At 37.2% G+C, this 17,243-nt stretch overlaps 1 protein-coding gene across 1 annotated transcript in view; it reads right to left on the bottom strand.

Annotated features, from left to right (window-relative positions):
• Positions 1-17,243, bottom strand: part of EYS (EGF-like photoreceptor maintenance factor) — a gene marked incomplete at its 5' end in the record, with an annotated part of 393,942 nt that overhangs the window by 132,424 nt on the left and 244,275 nt on the right. The gene's annotated exons all lie outside the window — the stretch shown is intronic.

Raw genomic sequence — 17,243 nt, 5'->3', positions numbered from 1 at the left:
TTCAATTTCTGCCCATTGCCTCTTGTCCTGTCACATGGGACAACTGAAAAGAGTTTGTCCACGTCCGCCTGACACCCTCCCTTCAGGTACTTCTACACATTGATAAGATCCCCCCTCAGTCTTCTCTTCCCCAGGCTGAACAGGCCCAGCTCCCACAGCTGTTCCTCATAGGGCAGGTGCTCCAGCCCTCTGATCATCTTCGTAGCCTAATGCACCCCAGGATACCGTTGGCTGAGTCACCTACAGGCAGCTGCTCAGGACCATGCCTCAGAAGAGTGCTTCAGAGTGTAACCCACACGAACGCTCCGAATGATCCTAGCCTGGGCACTTCAGTGTCTAATTTCGTCCTAAGGTTTCCTATGGCTCAGAAAGTAAGGTGTCCAAACTCATGCCTCATTCCCTTGATGAACATGTCCTGTTAACTATGCTTAATAAACACAGACATTAACACACCTGCATATAACATAGTGAAAAAAGGCTGACACTCAGAAGGGCATTCTCTCCAAAACAGTCTTCTGATTAGGAAACTCAGTTTCTTGGAGACCCACAGTCTAGTCCTCTTCAGTCTGAAAGAGTTTGAATGTAAACCCTAAGAAAATGGTCTAACCATAGAGCTGTAAACAAGACTGGGCTGAGATGGACTAGGACCATTCCCCAGGCTTCTCTCTGAAGACAGGCCACTAAATAGAAAGGAACGTTCAGTGGAGTCTGTGGGGAAGCTATTACAGAAATTCTACTGCAYGATTAATTAGCTTTATTTTCTTTTCACTCTCTTCCTTTCCTCACCCTTTTCTCAAATGCTTTTAGGAAGCATTAGGGGAGCAGAGGAAGTTCTATTTCTGACTCATATTATATTGCCACTGCCGAAAGTCAAAGTAAAAATCAGTTTGGGCRAGTAAGAGGAAAACAACCCATTTGCCTTGAAACAGCTGTGTACCAACATAAATAGAAAATATGTTCATTTTCGGAAACTGCAAATGAGAGTATCAGAAGCTTATTAGATAAAGTTTTACATACTCGTCTTTGAGGAACACACTTATTTTGGAATCTACTTGCCCTCCATATACTGATTTAAAGCATACTAGTTTTATAGTAGCCACTCCTTTGAGCTAATAGAAAACTGTTCTTATGTAAATGGAATTAAAATGAACAGGGATACTCTCAGTTGCTGATATCTAAAAGATCTTAAATGTTTGAAAATGCACTTTGAAGACTTCTAGAATATAATAGGCTCTGCTAAACATCATGACAGACAGGTTCTTTAAAGAAGTCAGTGCTTTTGGGGTGACCTCTGAATAACAGAGAAAGAAGTCAGAAAGAAAGGCAGAAATTTTTCAGATACRATATGATAAAGTCCACTGAAGTTTTTCTGGAATAGAATTCTCGAATTTTTATCCTTCTGTTGTTCAAAGGTATGCAACTAGATTTGGAAAGTACAGAATACATACCTATAATTTTCCTTTTTATTAGGCAACTTATTTCATCATCTGGAGATGTTCTTTGAAGTAAGTTTTTCAACTCTGGACCCTTTTTTTCCAAAAGAAAATAGTAATATTGAATGCAATAGCACTGTGCTGTAAAACTTGCAGGTGGCAAATTTCATGTTTTAGTTCAAGTACGAGGTAAGATGAGATATACTAGCTTTCTTGCATCTCAGCTTGATTTTAAACCGAACAGTTCTATGCAGCTTCATTTGCTACTTAATGTAGCTGTAAATGTTTTGGTCCTTTGATCTTCTGTATTTACCTTGCAACCTTTGGTATATTTAACAGTCTTCCTGCTCCTAACCAAGAAAAAAGGCATCTTATCCTTTCTCTGCCTGTAGTTTACCAAAATAAAAACAAAAAAGAAAACATCATAGAAAGAATTCTAAATGAGAAAGAATTCTAAGTGAGAGCAAAAAATGTGTTCTGGATTTAGTAGTAGAAGATAGAGAAGATAAAAGCTATAACAAAAATCCTGTTGCAAATTAATCAGGAAATGTGAACAGCTGTAATTAGAATAATAGGGACAAATCACAAAACACTGATATGAAGTGAATTGAATTCTGACTGTGTCAGTAAGTTTGGCCTTTCATACACTGACATATCAAAGTAAGAGTCAACAGAACCTGTTAAAAAGAACGAGGGAGGACTTTTCAAATTCTAGGTCTCCTTTTGGATCTGACTGCCATATTTGCTTATCCTGAGTGGTAAAATATTTCATATTTAATCTACCATTAGGAAAAGGGCAGTTTTAGTTGATCTGAGACTGTTGCTAGTCCCCAAAAGAGTGGTACTCACTAAGACCTTAACACAGCTGTTCAAGGAGTGTGGTTAGAGATCTGATCTGAATAAAACCAGAACTACAAAACCTCCCAAAAAGTGAGTTTTTAGTCAGATTAGGAGAATTTCAGCAGCAGTTCAGAGCTAAACAGCTAATTGTCAGCCTTCTCTTGAACTGCCTGCCCAGTAAGACTGACAACACCTTTTGAGCAAATAGTTTTAACATGATATACAGTATTTCCAAAAGTAGTAAGATATTGATCATTGTAGAATTCACAGGAAAATAAATGAATTTGTCACAAAAGTTATAACGTGCAACTTGGAACAATAATGGCTCATAATACTTTATGTTGAATTAGAATATAGGAATATAGGAATAGAATATAGGAATAATATATAGCCATTTGCCATTCACTATRAAAGAATCTATTTTATGTGTCAGAACGTGTAAAAAAACCTGTCCGAATGTCACAGTACTACATTCTGCAATTCAGACACTTTTTGTAATTTYGATTAAAGACAAAGGAAATGGCGATGCCTACCACTTTCCTCTTTTAAACATTTCCATATTACGAAATATTGCCCTGTTTTTGAGAAAAAAACTTTCAGGTCTAAATTTGAAGCTTAAAGAAGGGGAAAACAAACGAAATATTATATATTTGAAAATTCTAGCATTTCCAAACCTTAGAGCAAGGACTGAGCATTTAGAAAAGCCAGTAAGACTGCATCATTGCCTGGGAACACCTCAGTGCTTCACTGAAGTGAATTCTAAAACTGAAAAACATCACATGTACATTGGCCTAGGCTGCTGCTGGGAATACTGTCTGCATCACCAACCAGCAACCTCTTCTCATGTGCCACTGTGAGGCTGCTTTATCTTACACATCTCTACCTCATGTATTCAGTAAAACTGTTGTGTATGCTGTAGATGAATCTCCATCACTGACAAGAAGGGGCATTGTAATCATTATACTCTGCTATCCAGGAGAATTCAGGAAACTCCATTTACTAAGTGGYATGACAGAAATGCCAGGTTCACTGACCATGTGCCTTCAAGAAATATGGTTAGAACTCTGGTGTAAAGGACAGTGTAGCCACTCTACAGAAAGATCACAGGAATACGTCTTTGGTCCAAATAAACTGACTAAAAAGTAGAAATGTCTGCTTCTTTTCATGTGTTACAGGTAAAGGAAGAACTCACATATCGACTTGGATAATAGACATCTCCTCCCTCTTTGGCTGGTACAAGAAAAGTGGTTTTAGTCTACTTCAACCAAAGGAAAAAAAAGGCATATCATGCCTTGTCTTATGTCAGCCACAGACTGGTGTTTAGATTTGTATTTTTCACAGTATTTGCTGTTGAGCAAAACTTATACCCCCCACAGAAGGCAGGCAAGTATAATCCTGTTATTTTCCAGATGGGTGAACAAAAGAGGTTGCAGAAGATTGTTTCTGACAGTGCTGGGAACAAAACCCAGGGGCCAAACCACCTATCAGATTTACATAAAATGTATTCAAATGAAAGAGAAAATGTATTTTCTGAAGGTGTTTCAAACAGCTGCTGAGTAATTTAGTCGCAACACAGCATGCTACTAAGCTTTAGCTTAGTATAGCTTCCACATTCACACCTTCGGTTACTACTAGTCCCCTAGCTGCTGGCAGCTCTGACAAGACAGTGTGAACTGTAGGGGGGATAAAACAATTTCTGTCACTATGTAGAGATTCCTAGTTTCTGGTATGCTTACAAAAACCCATCAGTTCAGCAGGAAGTCATGTCTACCATCAGTGCAAAAGGCCGACCAGTATTGCAAACAACACAGAAGCAGTAGAAGAAAAACCACAGAGAAGCATGTTACAAAGCAGAGATGCAGTCCAATAGAATTTGGTAAGATAGAAACAAAATGGGAAAATGTACAGCAAACACATGATACTAAAATTGAGCCAAGTCTCCAGAAAAGGCAGTATACTGTCTGGAAAGGAGCATTATTCTAATGTACTCCAAAGCTCAACATTACACATCTGTTTAATACCATTCACTTGGATTGTGAGCTCAGATATTTGGCCTTGTGTAATGTTTTTTTCATTTCATAGCACAGCACAGAGTATCCACAGACCTACAGAACTTGTTTATAAACTATCTATATCAAAATAGTTATTATACACTCAAATGTCTTGTAATGCAACCGATTTTTTTTTTAATGTATCTGGAAGGACAATAGCCCCAGTAGTGCTACACATTAATTATTTTTCTATGTTCAGAATGTGCTCATAGTTACAATTACTGTGACTACTGGAATTCTACAATACACTCACCTTTACTTYTTGCTAAACAACAGAAGAGTAACATTTTCTTATCCAACACCAGGTAACACTAGTTAAATAAATTAAAGAGGTCACATCTTTTTATAAAGTCTTGCCAACACAACTACATATGCTAGAAACAGAAAAAATCATCTTCTGTGTTGATTAGCAATTCASTCTTTCTATATACTTTCTATGTATGTTACTAAAAGATTCAACTATTGAGACTTGGACTTTATTAACTGAAAAAATAGTTTTACTGATATAAGCACATCTTCTTATCTGTTTACTAGTAATGTCTTTGTAGACTATTCCTAGCTACTTCGAGAAATCCTGACTCCTATTTTGAACTGCGTGATGTAATACCAGCACAAATCACCTAACTTGTTTCTGGTGAAGGCCCGTGTCCTCCTTCTAGCTTCTGCTACAGTTATCCATAGCTTAAGTTTCCATTCACAATCAGCTGCCAGCGAGATGCATTTCTATTTAATTCTATATTTTCAGTCACCTCAAGGACAAGATCAAGTAATGGTCACAAAATGGCTTAAGATTCTCTGGATGAAGKTGATTACATGTAACAACAGCATCAGTAATCATAGACAAAATAGATCAAGGAAGTGAAAGAGAGTGGGACAAAAGGCAAACAGTAGATAAAGGCRAGCAAATAGAGAAGGCAGTTTCACGGACAGTTTACAGATTGATATAAAGCCAGGTCAGTGTGTGCTACCAAGAACAAGCAAAAGAATAATGAGGAAAGTCGAGGTAGGAGAAAGAAGAATAAAAAAGCTTTTGCTACCTCAATTAACTACATTCCAGCACATATATTAATCACAAAATTGGTGTGCTGTAATCAAAAGAAGAGAAATATCTTCCTTCTTCCACTGTGTTTCTTAAATGAATTTCYTCCCCCATGAAAAGAAGATTTCAATTCTTTGCATGAAATAGCAATTCCAAGTCACTATTTTTGAGGTTCTGTGATGATTTTGGACCACAGACCTGGACTGAGYCTAGTGAAAAACACAGATCATGCACTAGGATTCCAATGCAACAAATTCTGTATCTGTTTAAATACTTGCCCCCAGAACTGTCATGAGTGCCTTATGCTCACTAAATACACTTCATTTTTTCAATACCTTTCTGAACAAGCAAGTACTACTTCAATTTCATAGCTGTGGAAACTAAGCAATAAGCTGCATTAAATTAATTTTTTAAGACCCCATAGTAAGCTTGCAGTTGAGATAGGAGCTGATAATCTAGATATAGAAGATCTGCTGCCTACTTATCAGCACAAAGCAGACTCCAGTTTACCCTGCAGTATTCTTGACTGCCTAACTTCATTTTCAGTTTTGTTGTTCAGTGGAGAACTGCCCTCTGGTTCCTCTACAATGGGTAGCACTCATGAGAGATACCAGAAAGGAGACTAACTGCCTTGCTGGGAACTACATTTTCTTCCCCTTCCCTGCATGCCCTGTTTTCTCCGACTCTTACGCAAAGGCTAGATCCTTACTGCTTTTTAACATAGTATGAGTCACAGATTTTCAATATCCACAGAGCAAACAGCACTTCCTACTATTTTCAGCTGCAGCAAGACTGTGGAAAACAGTTACCTGTCATAAGTACACTGAACTAATTTTATTTCTGTATTGATCCTCCACTTAAGCAACAACAGGCTTGAGAAGGAGAAAAAAAATTGCCTTCATAGATTTTTTTGTTTAGCTCTTCAGAATTCACAAAATTCARTATTTTAAACATGTTTATTATCATCTCACTTTTTAGGAAGAAAACAACATGGCACCTCTAAGTTTATTTGGCAGTATACTCTATTGCCATACTTGCATGTAGTTTGTCAGAGCAATAGAAATCAAACAGCTGTTATTTGGTATTGTCTGAAAGGTACTCTGCATGTAGCGCTGGAAGAATAGATAAAGAACTAATGACTTTTCCAGAATGTATGTGCCCGCTGCCTCCTGCCCTGTTTCTGGGCAGCATGAAGAAGGGTCTGGCTCCATCTTTACACCTTCCCATTAGGTATTTATAAACACTGGTAAGATTCCCCCCAGGCCTCCTCCAGGATAAAAAGTCACAGCTGTCTCATACTCTCCTCATATGACAGATGCTCCAGTCCCTACATCATCTGTGTGGCCCTTTGCTGAACTTGCACAAGTACTGAGTAGAGGCAAGGATCACCTCCCTCAACCTGCTGGCAACACCATTCCTAACACGGCCCAGGATAACACTGGCCTTCTTTGCTGCAAGAGTGCATTACTAGCTCATAGTCAACTTGGTATCCACTGAGATTTTCAGGTCCTTCTCTGCCAGACTGCTTTCCAGCAGGCCAGTCCTCTGGTGCCTGCGTTTATTCCTTCCCAGGGGCAGGGCTTGGCACTTCCCTTTGTTGAACTTCATGAGRTTCCTCTCCAGCTTGTCAGGGTCCCTCTGAATGGCAGCACAGCCACTCCTCCCAGTGTATTAGCCTCTCCTCCCAGGTTTGTATCATCAACAAACTTGCTGAGGGTACATGCTGTCCCATCATCCAGGTCACTAATGAATGAACATGATTGGACCTCCAGGGGACACCACTGGTGACTGGCCTCCAGCTGGACTTCATACTGCTGATCACAGCCCCCTGAGCTCAGCCATTCAGTCAGTTTTCAGTCCACCTCACTGTCTGCTCTAGYCTATACTTTATCAGCTTGCCTATGAGGGTGTCATGGGAGATGGTGTCAGAAGCCTTACTGAAGCCAGGGTAGACCACATCCACTGCTCTCCCTTCATCTATCCAGCCAATCCTTCAACTGTAGAAAGGTAACTGGATTGTTAAGCATGACTTCCCCTTTGTGAATCTGTGCTGACAGCTCCCCATCACCTTCTTGGCCATTTATGTGCCTGCAAAGAGTATCCCGGATGAGCTGCCCAGCACCTTTCTATGAATCAAGGTGAGGCTGAAAAGCCTGTAGCTCCCTGACACCTCCTTTTTGTCCTTTTGTCTCTAGTAGCTATTTCAAACAGTCTCACCAAGCCATGGGAATATCAAAAAATGTATCATATGGGATCACAGAATAGAAACTTGCCAGGAAAAGTGCTATGGGTAAGCCACCGTATCAACAGTACTCGGAACAGAATGTTTGATTCAGCACAGAAGAGGACTACAGCAMACAGAAAAGAATTAGTATGCACCATTAAAACAGTATCTCCTACAGCSTATGAAGGGAGACTTCTGAAGAGTTTAGCAAGTTTTGGAAATTTAGAGTCAATGTAGTTTAGAATTTTCATGATATAATAAAAAAAAACTTATAAATACTCTAGCTATAATGCTGCCCAAGACCAAATCAAATAATTTTGAAAGCCAACATATTGAGAAAATGGGAATTGGGCTATACAGAYTATTAGGATATCAATCTCATAATTCTTCCTTGAAGAAATAGAGATTCTTTCAAACTTGGAATTTTTAAATTATAACACTGAGCCAAATCTGAAAACAAAAGGTAATGAAATGTGTATTCATTATGTTCTATAATGTGTACCCTTCTCTTTCTTGGATACTAATATTGGTGAAACCACAGCTCACTATTTTTAGCAGACCAGTGAATTATGACATAAAGATTCAGTAAAATCACATAACTTAATAATTGGTGTTAGTAATATCTAGGAAGTCATAAGCAACTATTGTAGTTATCAACAATCCATTGAAGCTGCTTCTTTATTGTGATTATTAATCTCAGAGCTTTCTTTAGAAAATGAGATTTTTTCGTTACTCTTTATTGTGAAAATTACATCGCCTATTATTTATGACACTTTTGATAACAGCTGGTGTTAAATAGGAAGATATTAGGATGTTCTGAATTATACAATACTTTAGTCATGMTTCATGAAGGTTATGGCATGAAAAACTAACAATCTATTCACATATCTAATTACCAAAGTATTTTTGATATGCCTAATGAWGAAATACTGAATATATATTAGAGATTACCATGATCATTAAATATCTGATCTTGTTTAAAATATATGATTATTTATATGAAAAAAATTCGTAAGTGTCCCGTCTTTGTGCTGTTTCTTTTAGCATTTCATTTCTAGTAGGAAAAGTAGAAGGAAAATATGCTGTCTTGGACCACCTGGTACTTCCTTTACAATCAATAATTGACAGCAATGAAATTCAGAGTATGAGAGGTATTACTGAAATGTTCATCTTACRTTAGGAAAAAGGGCATAATCAAAATGAAGTGAGAATATTAACTTTCAACTTTCATTGCAATTTTCTGGCCTAGCCCTCTACTTTAGAGATTGAGAATGGTAGAAATTAAATAGTTATTGGTCAGGATCATTTGATCATTGGAAAGATTCAAAAACACTTCACTGGTCACTAGGCTATATAGGCACTCTCAYTGAGATAGTATACAAAATATAAAGACTGACACATTTCAAAATGTCACTGGCGAGACTGAAATAGTTTCAAAAATATTTATTTTTTTGTTCACCAGCTTACATCACTTCTCTCTCTGTCTTGCGCATTAGTGAAAAGTCAAATCCTCAAATCTTTGTAATAAATGATTATTTTATTAACTCCTTTAAATAGATATATGATTGTTATACTTGCAGGCAAACAAAATATCATTGCAAAGAGATAAACAAAAATATATCTCTTTTTTTCAATATAAATGGTTCCTCGGAAGCAGAACAGCTTCCATTGAAGTTATAGATCATCWTTTGTCACAGGGTAGAGAAAAGGAGTTCACAACACTCTTCACATATAATATATACATATTATAAATATATCTATCTCAATGATACTGTACTTATGCTAACAAAACCATAGATTGGTTTAGAACCATAATTTATTTCTTACGCCAATTTTCAAATGATCTGATAACAGTGTTAAACTAAAAATATCTAAATGAAAGACAAGATTTACCAATCTCTTCTTTTATGATGAGTTAGTTTATTCTTCAAAGATAAATGCAACACAGATTGAATTATTGCAAAAGCTACTCTGATTTTTCAGTGTTACTTGCTTGTGTTTTATTATGTTAAGCTGAATATGCTTATAAATTTAAATCACTTCTAGCAGAGTTGGCAATGCAAGTGAAGTATGTTACATCCTAAATCCATAATAATGGATGATTTTTTATATATATATATATATATACACATATATATGTATATACACACAAACACACAAAATGTCCTTTTTTTTAGGCACCTGTAGCATTTTCTTATTCGCTTAGATAGAATGTTCAAATTCTGGTGGATGATAATATAAGAGATAGAGCTTAAACTACATCTTCTTTGTCTTCAGGATACTGAAGGACAGACAAGAATTTACTATGTCAATATCAGTTTCAAATTCAGAGCACCATTCTAAGTTACAAGTCAGTATTTGCCCCCCAGCAGAATTACATTTAAAAGGATGACAGATTTGATGTAAAATTTGATTACACAGAATCATCAATATAATCTAATTTTTTCAAATTCCATGTTCAACAAGAGTTTGGAAGCTGTGTCATACTAAATGACTTTGAGAAAGAGAAATTTATTTAAAATTCATATAACTGTTTGTTATTATTGTTCATGGCAATAGAAACATTTATAAAGTGTATGGCTTTTGTATTTAAGACTTATAACATCCAAACTTTGAATTTTTGAACAGATTCGAAATTGCTGTAACTATAGCAGGAARCAGTTATCGATGAGGAAAAATTCTGTGAAAAATAAATAGACTTGTTTTGCCAGCCTGCTCTGTGTGAGTTTTTATCTTTTGCCATAAATCCAGACACTGATACTGATAAACTAGTTTACACTAGATAATCTAACTTAAAAGCAGGTAAGATTAAATGGGGTGAATCCCACCTATAAGAGTTTTTATTAAATAATATGAGTAACCAACAGTCTCATAAGACTTTTTGCAACAGTAAAAGTTGCAGTAAAAGTGATTTTGAATGATTTGAAATATGGTAATTTGTCTTGCTTATATTGCCTCTGTTGTTTCAGATAGGTCATAGTATTCAGTAAGATGCAGGGTGCCAATAATCATAACTGTAATAAGAGTTCTGGATGCCTGCTACTGTAGAAAATGCCACTGATAATACCATACTATATTACTAACTATCACAGCTAACTGTTGCTACAGTTCACATTTAAATGCTATATAACTATATTTAAAAGAGACCAAAAAACCCACACCTAATATTAAGAGTGATGAAATATTCTTAAATGCATTGGTTTTCATCAGTTGTTTTAGCCTCTAGACTATACATCCTTGCAGGTACAAATGGCATTTATTGCAGTCTCCCAATCTGCAAATGAGAAAATACTGCAGATACCACTGCTACGGAAAAATACCTGAGACAAAAGTAAAATGAGACACTATGAAGGGGAATATGAAAGTATTTTGACCCCATATTCTAACAAACAGCTTGCCAGTGATAAACTACTTTGTAATAAACCATTCAAAATCAGTTAATGCTGGAGTTTCTATTTCATATGAGAATAAATCTACCCAGCTAGAAATAAAAATCAAAATAAAACTATAATCACTACTTACACAGTTCAAGTGAAAAGAAGATAGAAAAATATGGGATCAAAGCACATAGCAGTACAGTTCCCTGTGTTCTTTTTAATGATACTGCTGCATTAAAACATGCTTGTCTCTTACAACCCCTGAACAGCTACTCCTGCCCCCTCTAGCAGCCACAAAAAACTCAGTGAATTATCTATGTTGAGGATAATTATACTAAAAAAAAAAAAAAAAAAAAAAAAGAAGAAANAAGAAGAAAGAAAAAGAAGAAGGCTGAAAGAAGGAAAGAAGAATTTCTTAAGTCAGTATATAGTGTATGGAACTACTAAGATAGTAGTCTGCTAGCAGTTAGCATAGAAATGTTTAATATGCTCATTCTGCTAGGCTTTCCATGCTGCAGAGAAAGAAATATCATATGCAGTGAGATCTAAAGTTCCTTCATAACATAATGAAGCAGTCAGGCAGCTCATGACTCTGTTATGACAGTTATGGAAGTTTTGGGTAGTATTTTTTTGAGTAGAATCAGAAGATATTCTTGTGATATTACTGTAAGGTCAATTAAATTAAGAAGACCTAGATGAGACCAAGCCAGAGCATGAAGGGCAAGGTAATTCAGACATCTGCTCTTCAAGTAACTGGCTAATGAGCTTGATCAACCATTAGTGTTTGTTTGCTGGGTTTGATGGATCACTTATGAAATGCTAAAGACTGCTGCTGTATGAAAACAGAAAATTTGTTTGGGAAGGTGACATGCATTTCTAAACATATGGAAAGTTCTATTCAAGCACAAAACCTGAAATTGAGATGGAAACAAAAAAAAAATAGCAATAATCTTTTGTGTATTCTTGAAGAGAATCCATCTTTGGTGTTATTGCAGCTAGCAAGCCACAGAGAATAATTTCTGTGGTAGATCCTAATGTTCCATTTAATGGTCAGTTTTGTATTGAAATTTATATATATCAGCTCTGTGTCATATACATATATTGGGACCACTTTTGAGACTCATTAACAAATATGAAGTGAATTGTAAATGTAAAACTGTAACACTTAAAATGGTAATGTTTCAAGTTKCATGGAAAATACTGGACTGACAGAACTTCAAATCAGATAATAAAATAATATGTAGGCATATGCCACACAAACCTCCTCTCCTTACAGTGGTAAATGTGACAATAGTTTTACAWAGTAGATATGCAATACCAATTGAATAGACTCTTTTTACATGGCCTGATTAATTGTCACCAACTGCAGATAATTCTACTGAAAAACCATCTTTGTAAAAATCATTCCTAGACTTTGTCACACTGTAATTTAGGCTGAGTTATGATTAACAATTTATGTTATGTTTAGTCGTATAGGTAATCCTTCTAAAAGAAATTCCAAATCTATTGCAAACTTCTTTATAATCTAGTTGAAGTCCAATAGTATTTTATGCATTTAACAAAACATCTCCATGGATATGATTCATGCTTGTGCTGATTGAAAATTCAGAATTAAAATACATGGTATGTAAGATCTTCCATTTCAAAATCACATCTAAATCTGTTTTCTTTATTGGTTTATAAATTCATATGACCGAATAACAATTCCTACAGCTCTCCTAAACTGTTTTTACCATTCACCTTTGCAGAACTTTGAAAAGAGGAGATGTGGTAAGATGATGATGTTGCTGCATGGAGTTGGCTCAAATTATCTATCAAAATACCTTTCCATTTCTCATTCCTCATTCCATAACTGACAAAGCTGGAACTCAGTGTAACAAGTAGGAACCTTACAAAGAATGTAATTTATGTATTCTTTATAAAAAAAACATATTTTTTGATGGCACATGCAACAGAAAACTTTGTAAGATCAGTTCAAACAGCTGCCTCTTCTGGAAAAGCAAGAAATGGAATTGTAGAAAAAACATGGAAACTAATAACATAATCATGTCGTTTTCTCTCAGTATACTATGTCTTGCTGAACTTTGCATACAGAGGTACAGAAACATGTTCAGGGCTGTCATAGTTCAGAAGGTACCATCTGCTTTGAAAAGCATGAATAGACTTCGGCAGCTTCTCTGCAATTATATGGCCCAGGCTAGGGCTGGCCAAACAGTGATTATCTGAATATTTAACAAATTTTGCTTTTATGAATAACTGAGTGTGCTTTCCTCAGCCATGAATAAACATTTGTATCTATACTCAAGTACTAATTTAAAGGTGACAGTAAATTGGAAACAATTACATTCAACATGTTCATTTGGAAGGTAGGATAAATATTGCATTCAACAATAAAGCTCTATGGGGATGCACACTATGTTCATTAAACCACAGAGCAAAGTTCTGGCAATTCTGCAGTTACAGAAGATGGAGAAGAGTGACACTAACCTACACAAGCAAAATTTTACTTAGTGCTTGCCAAGAATCTTCCAATCAGAAAGAATCTTGTGCCTCCTGCAACTCTCTGTCTAAGGCATAGATGATCTAAAGGAATGACAGGAGTGGGAGAGAATGACCAGCGATCGTATAAGGAAGTGGTGAACAGAGAACCAAAGGGTCTGGGGTCATAGATGATCTAAAGGAATGACACGAGTGGGAGAGAATGACCAGCGATCGTATAWGGAAGTGGTGAACAGAGAACCAAAGGGTCTGGGGTGATGTAAATGTGCCTCTCTATCACGAAAGCAGGGCTGAAGCGGAATTGCCCCAAGCATATGCATATGAACAAGGAAGTGCCTTTGGGACCACATTAAGTGGTCCACACACTAAAGGGCTGTGCTGCCATTCAGAGGGACCCTGACAAGCTGGAGAGGAACCTCATGAAGTTCAACAAAGGGAAGTGCCATGTCCTGCCTCTGRGGAGGAATAAACCTAGGTACCAGGACAGGCTAGGGGACAGTACTGGAGCAAGTCCAGCAATGGCTAGACACATGATGTAGGGACTGGAGCATCTGTCATATGAGCAGAGTATGAGACAGCTGAGACTGTTCTTTCTGGTGGAGGGAAGGCTTGGGGGGAATCTTACCAGTGTTTATAAATACCTGATGGAAGAGTATGAAGAAGATGGAGCCAGACCCTTCTTCATGCTGCACAATAACAGGATAAAAGGCAGGGGGCACATACTGAAAAACAGGCAATTTCACTTGAACATAAGAAAACATTTTTTCACTGTGAGGACTGTTGAACATTCAAACGGGCTGTCAGGGAGGCCGTGGAGTCTCCATCCTTAGAGATATTAAAAATTGACTAGATACAATCCTGAGCAATGCACTCTAGCTGACCCTGCTTGAGCAGGAGGTTGGGCCAAATGATCTCTGGAAGTCCCTTCAGACAACGACTACTCTCAGATTCCCTAATACTATTGACTTTCGTAAGGAAATGTAATTAAAAAATGTATCATCCAGAGAAGAAAAATAGATGATTAAAACATCAAGATCCTTAGTATAAATGCTAAAATACATCACATTTTCTTTCTATAAAAACTAATATCCTGGCAACTTGATCATCTTGATCTCTGTTTTGTTACTTTCCTTAATTGATGATGTGAAGAAATACCATCTGGTCACAGTGACAACAACATTACTTCAACTACATATAAATCTCAGTAAATTTTGATTCAAGCAAATGCATTTCACCCACACATGGAATGATATTTGTTTGAACTAATGTACTTCAAATAATTTTAAAGAAAAAATCCATAAAAGCACCCTAAAATACATCTAAAGTATATGCTCACAGCTTTAACTGAAAAGATCAATTCAATCTCAATTATGAAATCACAAAAAATTAAAACCAGACAAATACTCATTTTCAAAACAACAATCAAATCATTCTAAAATAAACAGAAAAGGAATTGATGAATAAAACTGGATTGAAACAGGTCTCTATATTCCTCAAGCAAGACAAAAAAGTGAACTATCAGTTTTATTGGCAGTTTCTATAAAGATGTCAGCTCACAAGGACCATAAAGAAAATGACTAAACATTTAAAACTCATTTAATCTTCATCAGATTCCAAGGGATGGTCATACCAAAGGAAACTAATCATATAGTTAAGTTGAAGAGAAAATAATAGCTGTAAAACTATGGGGTTATCTGAGCTTCCCATAAATGGTATATCCACAGAATCACAGAATTGGTAAGGTTGGAAGGGACCTCTGGAGATCATCTAGTCCAACCTCCCTGCTTAGCAGGGTGACCTACAGCATGGTAGACAGGGTTGCATCCAGGTGGGCCTTGAAGATCTCCAGAGAAGGAGACTCCACAACCACTCTGGGCAACCTCTGCCAGGGCTCTGTCACTCTCACAGGGAAGAAATTCCCCCTCATGGTCAGGAGGAACTTCCTGCGCTTCAATTTCTGCCCATTGCCTTTTGTCCTGTCACATGGGGCAACTGAAAAGAGTTTGTCCCCGTCTCCTTGACACCCTCCCTTCAGGTACTTGTACACACTGAGAAGATCCCCCCTCAGTCTTCTCTTCCCCAGGCTGAAGAGGCCCAGCTCTCGCAGCCGTTCCTCATAGGGCAGGTGCTCCAGCCCTCTGACCATCCTCACAGCCCTACGCTGGACTCCCTCCAGTAGCTCCATATCTCTCTTGTACTGGGTGGACCAGAACTGGACACACGACTCGAGATGAGGCCTTGCCAGGGCTGAGTAGAGGGGCAGGATCACCTCCCTCCACCTGCTGGCAACACTCTTCCCAATGCACCCCAGGAGACCACTGGCCTCCCTGGCCACAAGGGCACATTGCTGGCTCATGGTCAGCTTGTTGTCCACCAGCACTCCCAAGTCCTTCTCTGTAGAGCTGCTTTCCAGAAGGTCAGACCTCAGCTTGTCCTGGTGCGTAGGGTTATTCCTCCCTAGGTGCAGGACTCTGCACTTGCCCTTGTTGAACCTCATGAGGTTCCTCTCCACTCAACTCTCCAGCCTGTCCAGGTCTCTCTGAATGACAGCATAGCTCTCTGGTGTGTCAGCCACTCCTCCCAGCTTGGTATCATCAGCAAGCTTGCTGAGGAGGCAAAGTACATTAGTTCAATTCAGAAAGGAAAAGTTGGGCAGGTGAAAACCTGCTTCTAAAGAGTTATGCTGTTAATCCCACTGGAGCCATGGTTATTCACAGAACCTGTATTTCTGTCAAATGTGATCTTATAGCCCTATTTCAAGACACATTTAAGGGAAGCATCATCCATTAACTTGAGTATTTTCAAAGAGAAATGAAGACACTTATTTATTCTAACCTTTGTCTCTCCTTTTCCTGCATTACAGGAAAAAAAGTCTCAGGAATTTGGAAGAAGAAAGTGCAGACAGAGTTATGTGTCTTCCAACAGCCACTAAGAGAACACAAATCAAATTTCAAAATCAAATTTTGTCATGCATTCATATTGTAGAACCTATGAYACAAGATTCTCGGGGGCCACAAATGCCTTGTCAAGTTTGCTTTTTCTTTTGGCAGAGGTTAAAGATGGTTGCTGAAGGATTACACTTTTATTGCTGCTTAGTGAAAGATATACTGCTCTTTCTACATTTTAGAAGGACTCACAAGAATAATCACTAGTCATTTTGAAGGCCATGYCCATAAACTCAAATGCATGTATATCCCTGCCAGTCACAGTCTACAACACACATTTCAAGTTTAATATGCCACTGTTTTAAAGATTGCAGTGTAAATTCCAGTAAATGAAGGTAATGGGTAAATTGAACTGGCATCACTTTTAGTATAACACTATGGAGAATGAAGCAATGAATATATATGTGTTAATTTTATAGTAAAAAAATGGAGAATATATTTTTCAGTGTGAACTTGAATTCTAAAATTCAAATCAATCTTATCAATGTTATTTAGCTGCATCAGTTTCTAAGTTATTATTAGCCTTTGAAATCTGTATAGCATTCTAATGTCTCAAGCTTATGACTCAGAGACCGTGCTACCTCAGTGCAATGCAGACAATTACCTGACCTACGTACCACACAATGGAAGTCAGTGGGATTAAAAAAAAATAAGTATTAAAGAATTAGTTTTAATTATTGAACTGTACTTATATCAAGTATCTTATAGAAAAAAAAGATTCTATCTGCTGGCTCATGGGGAGAGGGAACAGATATAACTTCCTTTGTAAATTTTATATGCATTCACAATTTATATTAAAAACATGCAACAGATTAATACATTGTCAGGTAACAAG

The sequence above is a fragment of the Rhea americana genome, unplaced genomic scaffold (genome assembly GCF_003343005.1).
Source record: "Rhea americana isolate MKP2758 unplaced genomic scaffold, rheAme1 scaffold_94, whole genome shotgun sequence".
NCBI classification, from domain to species: domain Eukaryota; kingdom Metazoa; phylum Chordata; class Aves; order Rheiformes; family Rheidae; genus Rhea; species Rhea americana.
The sequence above is the reverse complement of the archived record's forward strand: the minus strand, read 5'-3'. Positions and strand labels throughout refer to the sequence as shown.